This window comes from Phyllopteryx taeniolatus, chromosome 19 (genome assembly GCF_024500385.1).
Source record: "Phyllopteryx taeniolatus isolate TA_2022b chromosome 19, UOR_Ptae_1.2, whole genome shotgun sequence".
NCBI lineage: Eukaryota > Metazoa > Chordata > Actinopteri > Syngnathiformes > Syngnathidae > Phyllopteryx > Phyllopteryx taeniolatus.
Window position 1 is genome coordinate 1936112 of NC_084520.1, and position 19165 is coordinate 1955276.

General features: G+C 43.4%; 1 protein-coding gene across 1 annotated transcript in view; it reads left to right on the top strand.

Annotated features, from left to right (window-relative positions):
• Nucleotides 1–3620: 3620 nt before the first annotated feature.
• chrm3b (cholinergic receptor, muscarinic 3b) overlaps nucleotides 3621–19165 on the top strand; it is a 47111-nt gene continuing 31566 nt past the window's right edge. Inside the window, exon 1 of the mRNA XM_061756277.1 lies at nucleotides 3621–3712. The gene's annotated coding sequence lies outside the window, so the exon portion shown is untranslated. The remainder of the gene's footprint in view (nucleotides 3713–19165) is intronic.

Sequence of the window (19165 nt, forward strand, 5' to 3'; positions counted from 1 at the left end):
TTTTATGACATGATTGGCCAGTTATTACATTTTTAAAAAGCCAAATTTATTACATTCATGGGCCGTTATTACGTTATGGGCTGTTACTACGGTATGGGGGTTTCTACAGGATCGTTTCAGCAGCAATAATGGATACAGGAAATAAAAAACAACATGCAAGGAGGAAAATGTCTGGCGTAAGCGCTGTTAGCCATGACTCGGTAAAGTGATTCAAATGATACCAACACGACAGCGAGTGACACACATCCTCGCAAGCCCCGCCTGTATGGAGTTTGCATGTTCTCCCCGTGCCTGCGTGGGTTTTCTCCGGAATTGGGGACTCTAAATTGCCCGTAGGTGTTAATGTGAGTGCGAATGGTTGTTTGTTTGTATGTGCCCTGCGATTGGCTGGCAACCAGTTCAGGGTGTACCCCGCCTCCTGCCCGATGATAGCTGGGATAGGCTCCAGCACGCCTGTGACCCTCGTGAGGAGAAGCGGCTCGGAAAATGGATGGATGGGTCTTCTGCCATAATACAGAACAAGAGTTCATATTTTGTGTAAAGCAATGCCTTTGAATATTTGATATACAGCTTCAATTATTATTATTATTTTTCTTTTTACAAAAACAAGAGCTATGTAGGTTTCATTGTATATCTGCGTGTCATTTTCCATCCACTGCATCCTTTTGAAAAGAAAATGGCATCTGCTTTTCCATCACTCTGTTTAACAGACATTTAGTTAGTGATAAAGGTGTCATGGTCTGCGTTTTGGTTTGGGTTGTGTTTAGTTTTGTTCCATGTTTTCCTGTGCTCCAGGTTTTTCGTGTGCTCATTTAGTTATTGTGTCCACCTGTTCTCGTCAACCTACCTTGTGTCGACCAATCAGCTCTCTCCAGCCACTCGTGTCTTGTCCAGGTGTTCCTCGTTGTCTCGCCAATCTGTTTGTATTTAGTTCCCTGTTTTTTCTTCACTTCTTGTCGGTTCATTGTCATTGTCGCATGTCATTGTGGTAAGTCATTGTCAGGTGTCATTGTCCCTGTCTGTGAGACAAAGACAAGATATTTAATGTTCCAACTGATAAACTTTGTTTTTAGCAATTAATCATGAACTTAGAATTTTATGGCTCCAACACGTTCCAAAAAAGCTGGGACAGGGTCATGTTTACCACTGTGTTACATCCCCTTTTCTTTTAACAACATTCAGTAAACGTTTGGGAACTGAGGACACTAATTGTTGAAGCTTTGTTGGTGGAATTCTTTCCCATTCTTGCTTGATGTACAGCTTCAGCTGTTCAACAGTCCGGGGTCTCCGTTGTCCTATTTTACGCTTCATAATGCGCCACACATTTTCAATGGGAGACAGGTCTGGACTGCAGGCAGGCCAGTCTAGTACCTGCACTCTTTTACTACGAAGCCACACTGTTGTAACATGTGCAGAATGTGGTTTGGCATTGTCTTGCTGAAATAAGCAGGGGCGAAAAAGACGTTGCTTGGATGGCAGCCTATGTTTCTCCAAAACCTGTATGTACCTTTCAGCAGTAATGGTGCCTTCACAGATGTGTGCGTTACCCATGCCATTGGCACTAACACAGCCCTATACCATCACAGATGCTGGATTTTGAAATCATTGTATTCTGTTTTTATTTATGTTTAACACAACATCCCAACTTCATTGGAATTGGGGTTGTAAGTTACAAACACAGCTTCCAAAACACTAAATCCTGTTGAACGTCTTTGGAAGAGCTGAAACATGCAGTCTGGAGAAGGCCCCCTTCAGAACTGAGACAACTGGAGAGGTTTGTTTGCAACGAGTGGTGAGAAATACCTGACAGTTCAAAATATTTTGAGGGGCTCTGATTTATGCTTCATGAAAAAGAAAAATGAAGAGTACTGTAACATTATACAGTGCGTATTATGCAAATTTGTTCTGCTCAATGCTTGGTTATGTTCATCTTGAGCAGCTGCTTGAAATGAAGTGTCTGGAATTAGGGATGGTGAGAGAGAGAATAGATGATGCATGGCAAAGATCCCTTAAAAGGATTTCCAGAGCCAACAGGAATAATGAACAGAGATGAGTTGTGGAGGCTTCCTGACCATAGAACTGAATCACAAAGGGCACAGATTCCATGACATGCTTAAAGGGGAAATGCCAGGGGAAGTTCAGAATACACACACCAACGGATGTAGTAAAATAAAATTGAATTACATTTTTTTTTTTTTAATCACAACTGGGAAGGAAAGATGTTTTTATTGGCAGGTAGAGCACTAAAACGAGGAGAAAAAAAATCATGTGGCCACCACCATCTCCTGAACTATGAATTAAGCAACAAAGAGGAAATATTTGTCATTTTCTTATATTTCGATCAATACAGTAAAGACTCTCAAAATTCTAATTTAGCAAATTTTTTTATGCCACCATGGTTTTATATGGGTAAATGTCTACCATGCTGAAAGAGCCACACTTAAAGTGCTATTTTCAAAAAGCTATTGATGATTTAACATTTTAGCCATTCATAGTAAAGGAAATCCTTATTGACAGAGCAAATGGGGGTTGGCCATTGAAATACACTTCTTGCATAATGGTAAAGACAAAAGTGGTTCATGGTTAAGACAAACGGCTTCATAAAAATTGTGTGAGTTGCTCAATTTATATGTGTTGCCCTTCAAACTCGACGGTTACAAGTGCATAAATGATCCGAACTCATTAAACCGATTACTCTCTTGTCTTTATACAATTGTAATAACGGTAAAAATATGCAATACTTTCGACACGTTCACAAATTCATACATATTCATTCATATATCAGAAATAACACTATTTATTTTGCTGTTTGCCCCGTGTGCGAATGCAAAATGTTCGCCTCATGCTGGCACTTCAGCTCACAGATCCCTGTGGTGTTGTGCAATAACATAATGAGTAACGGTAAAGACATCTTGAGTGACAAAGAAGGATCGTTTGTTAAAGAACCAAAAAAAAAAAAAAGGAACTCTGAAGACGATAAGATGCATTTATGTTAGTTTTCATGGAAAAGGCATATTAAAAAATGGGAGCATATCCAAAAATGTAATTTGCAGCTTCATAAAACATGTTGCAAATCATGAAACTTCATTCCGGATACCTAAAAATATTACTTAAGAATTTTTTTTATGACCTTTTAAGGGATAACAATTGCCAACACTTCAAATATTCCATCCATCCATCCATTTTCTGTACCACTTATCCTCACAAGGGTCGCGGGCGTGCCCATATGAGTAAAATTAATTGATTTTCAAGGAAATTCATTGCACCATGTCTTTACCATTATATATCAAATTATATGAAAATGACCCAATTACATACAAATGCCTCATTATGTTGACTGCCGTATAAAGTGTTCTTCATTTTCTTTAGATTTCTTCCTTCTGCCGATATGCTTACAGTACAAGGCATTTAAAGCATATGAGCCCTGTCCCTGCTCCCTCACTCGTCACTATGTAAATTCATTTCTTAATATTCCAAATTTCATCTTGACCACTATTTTTTTTTACGCAAAAGAATGAGCTCAACGCTCGTGAGCTAAATTCCTTGTGTTGACAAGTTGAGCGCCTTGAGCTTGCGGTGCATAGATACATTTTAAAAGGTGGAGCTGTCGGCTCCAGTCACACACAACGCGTGAGCAGTCTGAGCAGCCCAGCAAAGCAACATGCTGCACAAGCAGGGCTGAGTTGCAAGTAGGATATCATACATGTGCCTGGTAAGTCAACATTTTCAACTTAACACAATTATTATATCGAGTAAAGTATGGGTGAATAATTTTGTGACTTTTGTTATGATGGGGTATGATGTTTATATTATATTTTATATGTACCATGCATCAATTATGATTGCATTTACTGTGAAACCATTTGACTTGATGAGCTGAGGTATGCTGATGTGAATTGTGTAGTCATTGGAAATGTTGGGTCCTTTAGTTAAAAAACACAAACCGTCCAATAGTCAAACAGAAAGTAAACAACATCAAAAGTGAAAGAAAACAGAAGTAAACAAGAATGAAGGGACATAAGCGATGAATTTATAAGACCGCTGCTGAATTAGATTCAAACATACATTCAACAGTATTTTCAGAATATTGGAAACATATATGAATATTAGTAATATGAATTAAGTACTCTCACGGTGCTGACCTTTACCCTCCTGCTATGTTGTGGGTCAAATTGACTTGTTTTAAAAAGATTGGTTTTTTTTTTAGTGGTTTTATTTTATTTTATTTTCAGTATGGAACTTCTGCGTAGCTGAGTAGGTGAAATAGGTGTAACATTAGATTTATATTTTTCTTTTGATTTAGCACATTGTAAATAACAGGGATTCTTTTTGAACGATTTGATATTTTAGAAGGACTCAATGTGTGGATTGATTTTGAATTCTCACCACAATTGAACAAAAAATTAACAATTAAACCATGATGATGATGATCAAAAAACCTCCTTGACCGAGAAAAAAAACAGTAGATGTTCTCTCTCTACTGTGCGGTTGTGCTCACATGGTTAGGTTTGTTTCCTCTCCTAAAGTTCTTTAACCCTCCCGTTATGTCAAATTGACCCATTTTCAAAGTAAAAACAAATAAAATTGACATACAAATGGAAAAAATAGATTTTCGATATGATACTTCTGCTTGTCTTAATGAGTGTAATTAACATTAAAAAATGGTTCATTGCACAGAAATTTTAAATGTGCATTTTATTATTGAAAATAAGTAAATTATTCTCCTTGAATCACGATCTGTAAGAGGAAATTCACAACATATTGATTGAAAGGTTGGTAATAGTGATATATGAACAACGTTTATTGGATTTTATGTGACGGTTGGTAACCAAATGGGATTAGACTGGACCGAAAAGCCGACGGAGACAGAGGAAACAGTTGGAAGCGGATTTATTGAGGATAGCGCGAGGTCGAGAGTTCCAAGGCATGGCTCCAAAGGAACAGGGAGCATGCAGGAGACTGGAGCGTGAGCAGGTGAGTGAGTTTGGCAAAGTGGTTGGGGTGGGTCAGGAGGTGAATAGAGCTCGTGAGAGAGAAAAAAGAGGAACAAAGTGCCACCCATGCTCCGCAGAGGAACTACAGGGCACAGATCATCACAGTACACCCCCCAACCCCGCCGCCCCTCAATGGACGCCTCCTGGCATCCTCCCAGGCTTCCCAGGGTGGGCCACATAAAAATCCCTGATGAGAGTCATCCAGGATGAGCTTACGAGATATCCAGGAACTTTCCTCCGGGCCATAACCACACCCGCACATCCAGGATGCGTGATGCTGTCAAGGCAGGATGGGAGTTGATGACACGGGGGGCCATAGGGGGGTACGGCTGGAGAGCTAAAAGCACTGGAGGCTTGAGCAGAGATACATGTAACGTGGGATGGATCCTGAGGGGCTGGGGTAACTTTAACTGTACAGAGGTGGGATTGATGACTTTGGTAACCGGGAAAGGTCCAATAAACAGTGCCGTGATTCTGTTTGGAGAGGGAGGTCAAAGAAGGAGAGCCACAACATCTGACCCACCTTGTATATAGGAGAGCGATGAAGATCAGCCAACCACTTGTTCCTTTCGACCGAATGAGTGAGAGCTGCCCTGATGTCCTTCCAAATTGTTCGGATCCGCCGCAGGTGCTCCCTCACCGAAGGAACCGACACCGGAATGCTCCTGCTCCTTAAACAGAGGGGGTTGGAAACCATAGTATACCATGAAGGGAGACATAAGTGGCGGTGGTGGTGAAGGAGTTATGGGCATATTCAACCAACTGGATATAGGTACTCCAGGAGGCTGGATTGCGTGCGGCAACGCAAGGAAGAGCAGACTCCAGATTTTGATTTGCCCGCTCGGTCTGGCCGTTGGACCTCGGTCCGAGACAATGTCTATGGGTATTCCGTGAAGTTTGTACACGTGAAGGACGAGACGTTTAGCGGTCTCAAGAGCAGAGGGTAACTTGGGAAGGGGTAGGTAGTGGACACACTTGGAAAAGCAAACTATGATGGTAAGAATGACGGTGTTACCTTTAGAGGGGTGTAGGCTGTTAATGAAGTCCAAGGCAAATCCAGCAGACCAGCTGGGGGCTGATGTGAGGCTTTTCCTCGGGCATAGACAGAGCAGGCTAGGAAAAACTCCCGGATGTCTTTTGCTAGGCTGGGCCACCAGAGTTCTTGCTGGAGGAATTGGAGGGTTCGGGTGATTCCATAATTACAGGTGAGTTTGGAGCAGAGACCCCAATGAAAGGTCAATGAGGGGCAGCAGGGATTTATTCTTGATGGTGATGTCATTGAGTCCACGGAAGTTAATGTAGGGGCGGAGAGTGGAACCTTTTCCAACAAAGAAGAAACCACACCCCACGGAGGATGAAGAGGGTCGGATGAGTCCAGAGGGTAGGGAGTCAAGAATGTAGTTCTCCATGGCAATCTTTTCAGGGTCGGAAAGGTTGATGAGGCGACTTGATGGGAGAAGGGCTCCAGGAAGGAGGTCGATGGTGCAGTCATAAGGGCGGTGGAGGGGAGAGTGATGGCCACATCCTTACACAAAACTGGGGAGAGATCGTGGTATTCGTCTAGATCCAGGTCGAGCTCGAGTGGTGCTGCTGGTGGCTGAGGTTCAGTGGAGGTTGGGACATGTTTATTTGGAAGAGCTATAACTTTTAAATCACCCAGCAGACAAAGATTAGGAGAAATTGGAATCCTACAGTTAAAAACTGAGGAAAGTTTCTGTGTAAGTAGTGACCAGAAGCGCTGTACGGGTGTACAATCCCAAAGAGTATGTAAATCAGTGTCTAGAGCGTTTTCAGTACAATGAGTGCATATATTTGATTTTGAATAGCCCATTTATGCATTCTATATTGCGTAACGTGTGATCTATGGAGTACTTTGAACTGTAAATTACTGTTTTTTGTCTTTGGGAATGTGTTTCTTCAGATTTTTGCCCATTAATCAATGTCAGTGGACACTGAGAGGTGTTTTACCCATTTTGCAATTGGTAAGTGTATTAAATTAGTACTTGAGATTAATTTGTAGACTTTTGAAAGGAGTTTTTTGTTTTGTGGAAGTAGTTCTACTATTTTCTGAACAGAAACGGGTAGTTCTAAAGTATTCGCATGTGTTGAGAGTCTTTTTAGGATTATTGTTCTAACTTTATAGTATTGAAGGAAGTTACCATCTCGAATTTGAAATTCTTGGAATAAGCTTTCATGTGACGTGAATACATTATTTTTGAATAAGTGATATAGGCAGTCAATTCCGGGCTGTTCGGTCCCTGTATGACCAGAGTCAGAGTTTGGTCCGCATATCCGGCAGTAAGTCGGACTCCTTTCCGGTGAGGGTTGGACTCCAACAAGGCTGCCCTTTGTCACCGATTCTGTTCATAACTTTCATGGACAGAATTTCTAGGCGCAGCCGAGGCGTAGAGGGGGTCCGGGTTGGTGGCCTCAGTATTGCATCTCTGGTTTTTGCAGATGATGTGGTTCTGTTGGCTTCATCAAGCCGTGACCTCCAACTCTCACTGGAGCAGTTCGCAGCTGAGTGTGAAGTGGCTGGGATGAGAATCAGCACCTCCAAATCTGAGACCATGGTCTTCATTCGGAAAAGGGTGGCGTGCCCTCTCCAGGTCGTGGATGAGATCCTGCCCAAAGAGGAGGAGTTCAAGTATCTTGGGGTGTTGTTCACGAGTGAGGGAAGAATGGAACGGGAGATCGACAGGCGGATCGGTGCAGCATCTGCAGTGATGCGGACTTTGTATCGATCCATTGTGGGAAAGAAGGAGCTAAGCCGAAAGGCGAAGCTCTTGATTTACCGGTCGATCTACGTTCCTACCCTCACCTATGGTCACGAGCTGTGGGTCCGAAAGAACAAGATCCCGGATACAATAGGCCGAAATGAGTTTCCTCCGCAGGGTGTCCGGGCTCTCCCTGAGAGATAGGGTGAGAAGCTCGGTCATCCGGGAGGATCTCAGAGTCGAGCCACTGCTCCTCCACATCGAGAGGAGCCAGATGAGGTTTCTGGGGCATCTGATTCAGATGCCTCCCGGACGCCTCCCCGGTGAGGTGTTCCGGGCACGTCCCACTGGGAGGAGACCCCGGGGACGACCCAGGACACGCTGGAGAGACTACATCCTTCGGCTGGCCTGGGAACGCCTCAGGATCCCCCCGGAAGAGCTGGATGAAGTGGCTGGGGAGAAGTCTGGGCATCCCTGCTAAAGCTACTGCTCCCGCGACCCGACCTCAGATAAGCGGTAGAAAATGGATGGATGGATGGATGGCAGTCAATTCCACTTTGTTCCCATGTGCTGCAGGAAAGGGGTGTTTTGTTAATCTCAAAATCGCGATTGTCCCAGATTGGGGAGGAATGATATGGTTCTAACTGAGATTGTGTGGTTTCTAGACTTTGCAGCCAAGCAGAGAAAGTGGCAGCAATAATTGGATTCTGTTGTCTTACTAGAGCGGCTCCAATTACCGGAGACAAATTCATTGTGTGTTTTTTGGACATACTTGGCAAATAAAGATGATTCTGATTCTGATTAAAACAAATGTGGCATTTGAGACTTGCGCTGATAAATGGGAGGTCTGAAACTTTGGTGCTATTACAGCCTATCTGTTCTAGTTCCAGCCAAGATTGTTGTTCAACATTAGGATGTAACCATTTAATTAGATGCTGTATTTTCCAAAAGCACATGTTGGTCCGTCCATCCATTCATCCATCCATCCATCCATCCATCCATCCATCCATCCATCCATTTTCTGTGCCTGTCCTCAAAAGGGTTGTGGGGAGCTGGCGCCTATGGACATGATGGTTCTGGCTTTAATTAGTACAGCCTGTATTAGTGATGTCATCTTTTCTTTACAGGCTATGCTAATCTATACCATAATCAGCAATGCAATGGAAGCTCCCTGAGTGAATGGAATAGAACATTTTGTTTTTGCTAGCTAAATTAACATACTAATGGTTTGCTTGGGTGAGCAAGACATACATGATGGTGTATTGTCTGCAATGATTTTCAAAGCAATTCTTCATTATTATTATTATTATTATGAAGTGTGTACAGTGAACCCCCCACCCCCACCCCCCCATATTTGTGCCTTTTTTCAAATTCTTTTTTCTTTAATCTTTTTTTGGGGGAACTAATCCCAAAAAGGCTTATTGGTGGCATATCCTCGTTTATTATATATATATATATATATCTTTTCTTTTCCTTTCGGCTTGTACCTTTAGGGGTCGCCACAGCGCGTCATCCTTTTCCATCCAAGCCTATCTCCTGCATCCTCCTCTCGAACACCAACTGCCCTCATGTCTTCCCTCACGACATCCATCAACCTTCTCTTTGGTCTTCCTCTAGCTCTCTTGCCTGGCAGCTCCATCCTCATCATCCTTCTACCAATATACTCACTCTCTCTCCTCTGGATGTGTCCAAACCATTGAAGTCTGCTCTCTCTAACTTTGTCTCCAAAACATCGAACCTTGGCTGTCCCTCTGATGAGCTCATTTCTAATTTTATCCAACCTGGTCACTCCGAGAGCGAACCTGAACATCTTCATTTCCGCCACCTCCAGCTCTGCTTCCTGTTTTCTCTTCAGTGCCACTGTCTCTAATCCATACATCATGGCGGGCCTCACCACTGTTTTATAAACTTTGTCCTTCATCCTAGCAGAGACTCTTCTGTCACATAACACACCTGACACCTTCCTCCACCCGTTCCAACCTGCTTGGACCCGTTTCTTCACTTCCTGACCGCACTCACCATTGCTCTGGACGGTTGACCCCAAGTATTTAAAGTCCTCTACCCTTGCCATCTCTTCTCCCTGTAGCCTCATTCTTCCCCCACCACCCCTCTCATTCATGCACATATATTCTGTTTTACTTCGGCTAATCTTCATTCCTCTTCTTTCCAGTGCATGCCTCCATCTTTCTAACTGTTCCTCCACCTGCTCCCTGCTTTCACTGCAGATCACAATGTCATCTGCAAACATCATGGTCCACGGGGATTCCCGTCTAACCTCATCTGTCAGCCTATCCATCACCACTGCAAAAAGGAAGATGCTCAGGGCTGATCCCTGATGCAGTCCCACGTCCACCTTAAATTCTTCTGTCACACCGACAGCACACCTCACCGCTGTTCTGCTGCCCTCGTACATGTCCTGTATTATTCTAACATACTTCTCTGCCACTCCAGACTTCCACATGCAGTACCACAGTTCCTCTCTGGGTACTCTGTCATAGGCTTTCTCTAGATCTACAAAGACACAATGTAGCTCCTTCTGACCTTCTCTGTACTTTTCCATCAACATGCTCAAGGCAAATAATGCCTCTGTGGTACTCTTTCTAGGCATGAAACCATACTGTTGCTCGCAAATACTCACTTCTGTCCTGAGTCTAGCCTCCACTACTCTTTCCCATAACTTCATTGTGTGGCTCATCAACTTTATTCCTCTATAGTTGCCACAGCTCTGCACATCACCTTTGTTCTTAAAAATGGGCACCAGTACATTTTTCCTCCATTCCTCAGGCATCTTCTCACGCACTAGAATTCTATTGAACAAGCTGGTCAAAAACTCCACAGCCACCTCTCCTAGATGCTTCCATACCTCCACAGGAATGTCATCAGGACCAACTGCCTTTCCATTTTTCATTCTCTTTAATGCCTTTCTAACTTACCCCTTACTAATCATTGCCACTTCCTGGTCCACCACACTTGCCTCTTCTACTCTCCCTTCTCTATCATTTTCCTCATTCATCAACTCCTCGAAGTATTCTTTCCATCTACCTAGCACACTGCTGGGACCAGTCAACATATTTCCATCTCTATCCTTAATCACCCTAACCTGCTGCACATCCTTCCCATCTCTATCCCTCTGTCTGGCCAGCCTGTATAGATCCTTTTCTCCTTCTTTAGTGTCCAACCTGCCATACATGTCATCATATGCCTCTTGTTTTGCCTTTGCCACCTCTACCTTTGCCCTGTGTCGCATCTCAATGTATTCCTTTCGCCTCTCCTCGGTCCTCTCAGTGTCCCACTTCTTCTTAGCTAACCGTTTTCCTTGTATGATTTCCTGTACTGTGAGGTTCCACCACCAAGTCTCCTTCTCTCTTTTCCTGCCAGAAGATACACCAAGTACTCTCCTGCCTGCTTCTCTGATCACCTTGGCTGCAGTGGTCCAGTCTTCTGGAAGCTGTTCCCGTCCACCGAGAGCCTGTATCACCTCTTCCCGAAAAGCTGCACAACACTCGTCCTGTCTCAGCTTCCACCACATGGTTCTCTTCTCTGCCTTTGTCTTCCTAATTTTCCTCCCCACCACCAGAGTCATCTTACACACCACCATCCTATGCTGTCTAGCCACACTCTCCCCTACCACTACCTTACAGTTGGTAACCTCCTTCAGATTACATCGTCTGCACAAGATGTAATCCACCTGTGTGCTTCTACCTCCGCTCTTGTAGGTCACCCTATGTTCGTGCCTCTTCTGGAAAAAAGTGTTCACTACAGCCATTTGCATCCTTGTTGCAAAGTCTACCACCATCTGTCCCTCCAAGTTCCTTTCCTGGATGCCGTACTTACCCATCACTTCTTCATCACCCCTATTCCCTTCACCAACATGTCCATTACAATCTGCACCAATTACGACTCTCTCTCTGTCTGGGATGCTCAGAACTACATCATCTAGGTCCTTCCAGAATTTCTCTTTCACCTCTAGGTCACATCCTACCTGTGGGGCATAGCCACTAATCACATTACACATAACACCCTCAATTTCAAATTTCAGCCTCATCACTCGATCTGATACTCTTTTCACCTCCAAGACATTCTTAGCCAACTCTTCTTTTAAAATAACCCCGACTCCATTTCTCTTCCCATCTACACCATGGTAAAATAATTTAAACCCTGCCCCTAAACTTCTAGCCTTACTGCCTTTCCACCTGGTCTCCTGGACACACAATATATCAACCTTTCTCCTAATCATCATGTCAACCAACTCCCGAGATTTTCCTGTCATAGTCCCAACATTCAAAGTCCCCACATTCAGTTCTAGGCTCTGTGTTTTCCTCTTCTCTTTCTGCCGAAGAACCCGCTTTCCACCTCTTCTTCTTCTTCTTTGACTTCGACCCACACTAGCTGAATTTCCAACAGCGCCCTGCAGGTTTACACCGCCGGTGGCGGATGTTGTTAACCCGGGCCACGACCGATCCGGTATGGAATTCTTTGGATGAACGCTCATATTTGTTTGGCAAGGTTTTAAGCCGGATGCCCTTCCTGACGCAACCCTCTGCATTTATCCGGGCTTGGGACCGGCCTACAGTTTGCACTGACTTGTGCCCCCCATAGGGCTGCATTGGCATATCCTCGTTTATTATATATATATATATATATATATATCTTATTTTCCTTTCGGCTTGTACCTTTAGGGATTGCCACAGTGCGTCATCCTTTTCCATGTAAGCCTATCTCCTGCATTCTCCTCTCGAACACCAACTGCCCTCATGTCTTCCCTCACGACATCCATCAACCTTCTCTTTCCTCTATCTCTCTTGCCTGGCAGCTCCATCCTCATCATCCTACTACCAATATACTCACTATTTATCCTCTGGACGTGCCCAAACCATCGAAGTCTGATCCCTGATGCAGTCCCACCTCCACCTTAAATTCGTCTGTCACACCTACAGCACACCTCACCGCTGTTCTGCTGCCCTCGTACATGTCCTGTATTATTCTAACATACCTCTCTGCCACTCCAGACCTCCGCATGCAGTACCGCAGTTCTTCTCTCGGTACTCTGTCATAGGCTTTCTCTAGATCTACAAAGACACAATGTCGCTCCTTCTGACCTTCTCTGTACTTTTCCATCAACATCCTCAAGACAAAAAAATGCATCTCATCAACTTTATTCCTTGTTCTTATAAATGGACAACGAGCTGGTCAAAAACTCCACATCCACCTCTCCTAGATGCTTCGACACCGCCACAGGAATGTCATCAGGACCAACTGCCTTTCCATTTTCCATCCTCTTTTATGCTTTTCTAACTTCCCCCTTACTAATCATTGCCACTTCCTGGTCCACCACACTTGCCTCTTCTACTCTTCCTTCTCTCTCATTTTCCTCATTCATCAACTCCTCGAAGTATTCTTTCCATCTAGCTAGCACACTGCTGGCACCAGTCAACATATTTCCATCTCTATCCTTAATCACCCTAACCTGTTGCACATCCTTCCCATCTCTATCCCTCTGTCTGGCTAGCCTGTAGAGATCCTTTTTCTCCTTCTTTAGTGTCCAACCTGCCATATGTGTCATCATATGCCTCTTGTTTGGCCTTTGTCACCTCTACCTTTGCCCTGTGTCGCATCTCAATGTATTCCTTTTGCCTCTCCTCAGTCCTCTCAGTGTCCCACTTTATCTCACACACACACACACACACACACACACATATATATATATATATATATATATATATATATATATATATAGGATACACCCAGTGGAATCTCAGGTTACAAATGACCCAGTTTATGAACAATTCAGGTTACGTCCCAAATTTGCGTAGAAAACTTAGACCTGTATTTACGTATTATTTTCAGTTTGAGAGCCGCCTTGGTATGGATGAACAGAAGGATCTATGTTTTGCTTTTACTCGCACTGTGGTACGATCATTGACTTGGTGCATAACACTTTGATGTAAACTATAAACTAGTTGTCTGCTCTGCAGTGTAAGGTGAAAATCTGTTGTCGGCGGAAGTTCCGCCTCCACGTCCTCGATCATCTAATCACAAATCTAATAGCGTTTGTGATTGATGTCATTGTTTATTTTCATCAAAAAATCCTATTTACCGTATCCATCCATCCAACCATTTTCCGAGCCGCTTCTCCTCACCAGGGTCGCGGGCGTGCTGGAGCCTATCCCAGCTATCATCGGGCAGGAGGCGAGGTACACCCTGAACAGGTTGCCAGCCAATATGTACTGAATGTTATTTATTTACTTGTAGTGTCTCTTTAATTAAGACAACGAACGGTTAATGTCGGCGTAATCATTTCAAAATAGCTCTCCACATAGATATATATATGAGCACTTGATACGCCAGCACGCTGTAGCTGCCCGGCTAACCGACGTGAATTTAAAAAACAGAATTTGAATTTGTATTTTTTTATTTGAACTGTTACATTTAAAAAGTGAATCTGAATAGTATAATTTGAAATTGAATGTATTACTTTGGAACTGAAGTCCAATAAAGTGAAAGTGAAAGTGATTATTTTATCCGCAATGAAAATTTTAATTGTATCTTTTAACATTCAGTTTCATCATTTCAGATTCAGGTTGACAAATTCAATTTCATATTAGCTGTGACAGACATAGACAGGCTTTAGGAATAGCAATAGATACACTGCGGCGATACACAGATCTCTTCGGTCAGTCAGTGCTTTCATTTTTGAGCACGACATACGGCCGGAAGTGTGGACTTCAGCTCAGCGTTCAACACCATCATCCCTGAACTCCTTTCCTCCAAGCTTCTCCAGCTCAGCGTCTCACCTGCCATCTGCCAGTGGATTTACAGCTTCCTGACGGGCAGGACACAGCAGGTGAGGCTGGGAGAGACCACCTCATCCACACGCAGCATCAGCACTGGGGCGCCCCAAGGTTGTGTCCTCTCTCCGCTGCTCTTCTCTCTCCACACGAACGACTGCACCTCAACGCACCCGGCTGTCAAACTCCTGAAGTTTGCAGATGACACCACTGTCATCGGCCTCATCAAGGACGGTGACGAGTCTGCATATCGACAGGAAGCGGAGCGGCCGGAGCTGTGGTGCGGCCGACACAACCTGGAGCTGAACACGCTCAAGACTGTAGAGATGATCGTGGACTTCAGGAGGCATCCTTCGCCAGAGCTGCCCCTCACGCTGTCCAGCTGCCTTGTGTCAACCGTCGAGACCTTCAAGTTCCTGGGAATTACAGTCTCTCAGGATCTGAAGTGGGCGATCAACATCAACTCTGTCCTCAAAAAGGCCCAGCGGAGGATGTACTTCCTGCGACTTCTGAGAAAGCACGGCCTGCCACAGGAGCTGCTGAGGCAGATCTACACAGCGGTCATCGAATCAGTCCTGTTTTCTTCCATCACAGTCTGGTTTGGTGCTGCTACAAAAAAGGACAAACTCCGACTGCAACGGACAGTAAAAACTGCTGAAAGGATTGTCGGTACCCCCCTACCCGCCCTAGGGGACTTGCAAGCTGCCAGAACTAAGACAAGAGCATGCAAAATCCTCTCGGACCCTCCACATCCCGGCCACCGGTTCTTCCAGCTCCTTCCCTGAGGTATGCGCTATCGATCAATGCAAACTAGAACTAGCAGACATTCCAACAGCTTTCTTGCAATCAACTTCTTAAACACTTAACCTACAATTCCATTGCAACATGCTGGCAATTTTTTGTCTTGTTGACTTTAGTTTGTTGTCACATTTCTGTCGGGCCAATTATATATTACTCGTGCACTCACTGTCGTAGTCTCACCACGTTGCACTATTTGCATATCTGTTGTTGACCAATACTGGCCACTCATGCCAGAGTAGAATTTGGTCCATTTGCACACTGACTGAGGAGTATCTGCAACATTTGCACAATCAACATTGTCCCAGACTATCGTAGTACTCGCTTGAAGTCTCGGCGCCCTTTGCGCAATGGTCATTGCACCAGACTATTGCAATATTAGTGATTTGAACTGCTCTAAGTGCTAGAGGACTCTGCATCTTTTTGCACAATTGTCAAAATAAATAAATAAATAATGTACCAGGATTACCAGATAATTGGCAACCCTTTATTGCTCAGTGATTGTTTTTCTCAATGTCTTTATGTCTCAAAAGTGTTCTCTGTCAATTGACTGTCTGTTGTCGGACTAGAGTAGCTCCAACTACCGGAGACAAATTCCTTGTGTGTTTTTTGGATATACTTGGCAAATAAAGATGATTCTGATTCTGAAGTTCAAATCTTCTAATCAGCTACAGTATTTTAACCTATATACCACCTTTCCATAACCTTTGAGGATTGCGTCATTTGGTCAGAAAGAGATAAAATGGTGCTTCCTTTGGAACGTAAGAAAGGACAGTAGATTGCAGGAACCGATCACACCAATGTTACTACGTTGTCTTTGCATTTTTTTCTTTTCAACATAACGTCATCCAGGCATTGAATTCCATGCCCTAGGTTTTACTGACACCTAAGGGTAGAAACAGCACATATCAATACAGACAGTAATTTAAAATTAAGTTAGGGGGTTTACCGAAAGGCAAAGCTGTCAATTTACCGGTCGATCTACGTTCCTACCCTCACCTATGGTCACGAGCTGTGGGTCCGAAAGAACAAGATCCCGGATACAATAGGCCGAAATGAGTTTCCTCCGCAGGGTGTCCGGGCTCTCCCTGAGAGATAGGGTGAGAAGCTCGGTCATCTGGGAGGACCTCAGAGTAGAGTCGCTGCTCCTCCACATCAAGAGGAGCCAGATGAGGTGGCTGAGGCATCTGAATCGGATGCCTTCCGTACCCCTCCCTGGTGAGGTGTTCTGGGCATGTCCCACCGGGAGGAGACCCCGGGGACGACCCAGGACACGCTGGAGAGACTACGTCTTTCGGCTGGCCTGGGAACGCCTCGGGATCCCCCCGGAAGAGCTGGATGAAGTGGCTGGGGAGAGGGAAGTCTGGGCATCCCTGCTACAGCTACTGCCCCCGCGACGCGACCTCATATAAGCGGTAGAAAATGGATGGATGGATGGGTTTACATGAATGAAGTGTAGTCCAGCTCTTATCCATCCCTTGTCCATTTTTGGGAAATCTTTGGGACTTTGAAGTTTTCCATCAAAATTAGTTAAAATTAAAGGATAGAGAGCTGAAATTTTTGAACAACAGTTTTGAACAAGTTAAAATTTAAAATGAGACTGTGGTGCAATGTTTAAGTTATTGGAAATAGGAGCTAAACATTGACTATACACTATTATCTCTTATCTGTTTTGTGGCACCATTTATTCCCATTATAAATCATATTTTTCAATATAGTTTAAATGCTTTTCCTATGAATACTGAATGAATGGAGGTGTATTTACACCCCTAATCCACCAAAAACCAGAGACCAAATCATTTTTAAATTATTTTTTTTTGCACAATCTCCTGATTCTAATCACTTGGACATTACGCCCAGATGACATTTTAAAGTTTAACTTGTTCAGAATTATGTGGCTGGCAGTTCAGGGTGTACCCTGCCTCTCGCCCAAAGATAGCTGGGATAGGCTCCAGCACAACCGTGACTCTGGTGAAGATAAGATGTACAGAAAATGGCTGGATGGATGGATGAAAATTTGTGTGGGCAAATTTCAGCCCCGTAACCTTTGATTTGAACTGATTTGTGTTTGGTGTAAAACATCAAAGTCCCTAAAATGGACAAGGGATGAAAAAGGGCTGGGCTACACTTCATTCATGTAAACCCCATAAACTCCTTTTAAACCGTTTTGATATGTGCTGTGTGCTGTTTCTACCCCTCGGTGTACGTAAAGCCTAAGGCACCGGATTATGTCAATGCATGGATTATGTCATGGGGAAAAAAGAAAAAGAAAAACGGAAAGACAACGCAGTCATGTTGGTGTGATATGTTCCTGATATGTTTCCTATGTTCAAAAGGAAACATCTTGGACTTTAGTCAGCTATTTAAGAGGTTGATGGAAAGAGAGAAGAAGCTGTTGGAATGTCTGCTGGTTTTAGATCGCATGGATATTTGCATGTGTTCGTTTTGATAAAACCTGGTCTCAAAGGGCATTTCTCATGAGTTGCCCATGCATTTTATGTTTAAAATAAACAGTTAAGGCATTAAACCAGCATCGCTTCCGGAGTTTCTTCTGAGACAGTGATTCTGCCTGGAATGTGTGTGGTCAGAACATAGACGTTGGCACCTATCACCTCCTCATTGGACCCTTTTTCTCCCTGCAGAATTGAAGAACAATGGAATTTACCAATTGGTATTGTCAAGGGACATCTCTTGAATAGAACTCAACCATGAATTCCATGGGCAGACTCTTCTGTACTATGCTAGCTAGAGCTCACAACATTTCACTTTTTTAGGTAATCCAGGTGGTGCTAGCGTGAAGCAGTAACCGGTGCCCACCAAACATCTTGGTGGATTTTACAGAACTTGGCCATGGTGACCACTTGCTGTAATGAAATCCATGGGCAAACAATTCTGTCAAAAATATGTTTACAAAATATTAAGGCCTCCAAATAAGCCCCAAAAGTGGGCGTGGCCAACTCCGCAGGGAAGGGGTTAATCGTAAAGTTGAGGCATGATTGTTCTTTTCCAGCCCCATAACTTCAAACCTGTAAAATATAAACAGATTTGTCAACCATAACTTGCAACCAGTGTGGTTATTTAACAAAATAAATAAATAAAATTAAATTTTAAAAAGTCTCTCTTAAGTTGTACCGCGGTATAAAACTAGGGATAGACAACACTTCACAAATTACACGTCGCCTTCCTTACTTCCACAAGTTTCAAAAATTCTAGAAAAAATATTCAATAACAGTGTACACAATAGACAAGCATGAATTACTTGCTGATAATCAGTACGGATTCATATCATTTAGAGTCTCCAATTAATGCATGTTTTCGGGATGTGGGAAGAAACCGGAGTACCCGGAGAAAACCCACCCAGGCACAGGGAGAACATGCCAACTCCACAGCACTGCAACAGCAAGGTATCAGGGACATAATATTGCAGTGGGTGAGAAATGAATTAACAGACAGGAAACCATTTTTAAAGTTGGGATAATATTCATCCACCTGATTGGATACCCTTGTGGCATCCCCCAGGGGTCAGTATTGGGTCCCAAACAATTAATTAATTATATTAAATTGATGGAGTATTTTCAATATACCGAAAACACTGCAATTAGTATAATTAAATATTTTTGTTGTTGTCGGAGAAATCTACTCTGAACCACAAAACATTCCTAATTCTCTGGACTGTTCACTTGTTTTATCACATTAAATTATTGTGTGGAGGTTTGAGGCAATACTGTATTTAAAAATGTTTACTACAATCACTATCCATAATGCAAAAAGAGGCCATAGGATAATTAAAAATCTCAATTATACAGATAACACAGACTCCCTATATTTCAGTTTTGTAATGTAACAGAGTACAAATACTTTATTACCA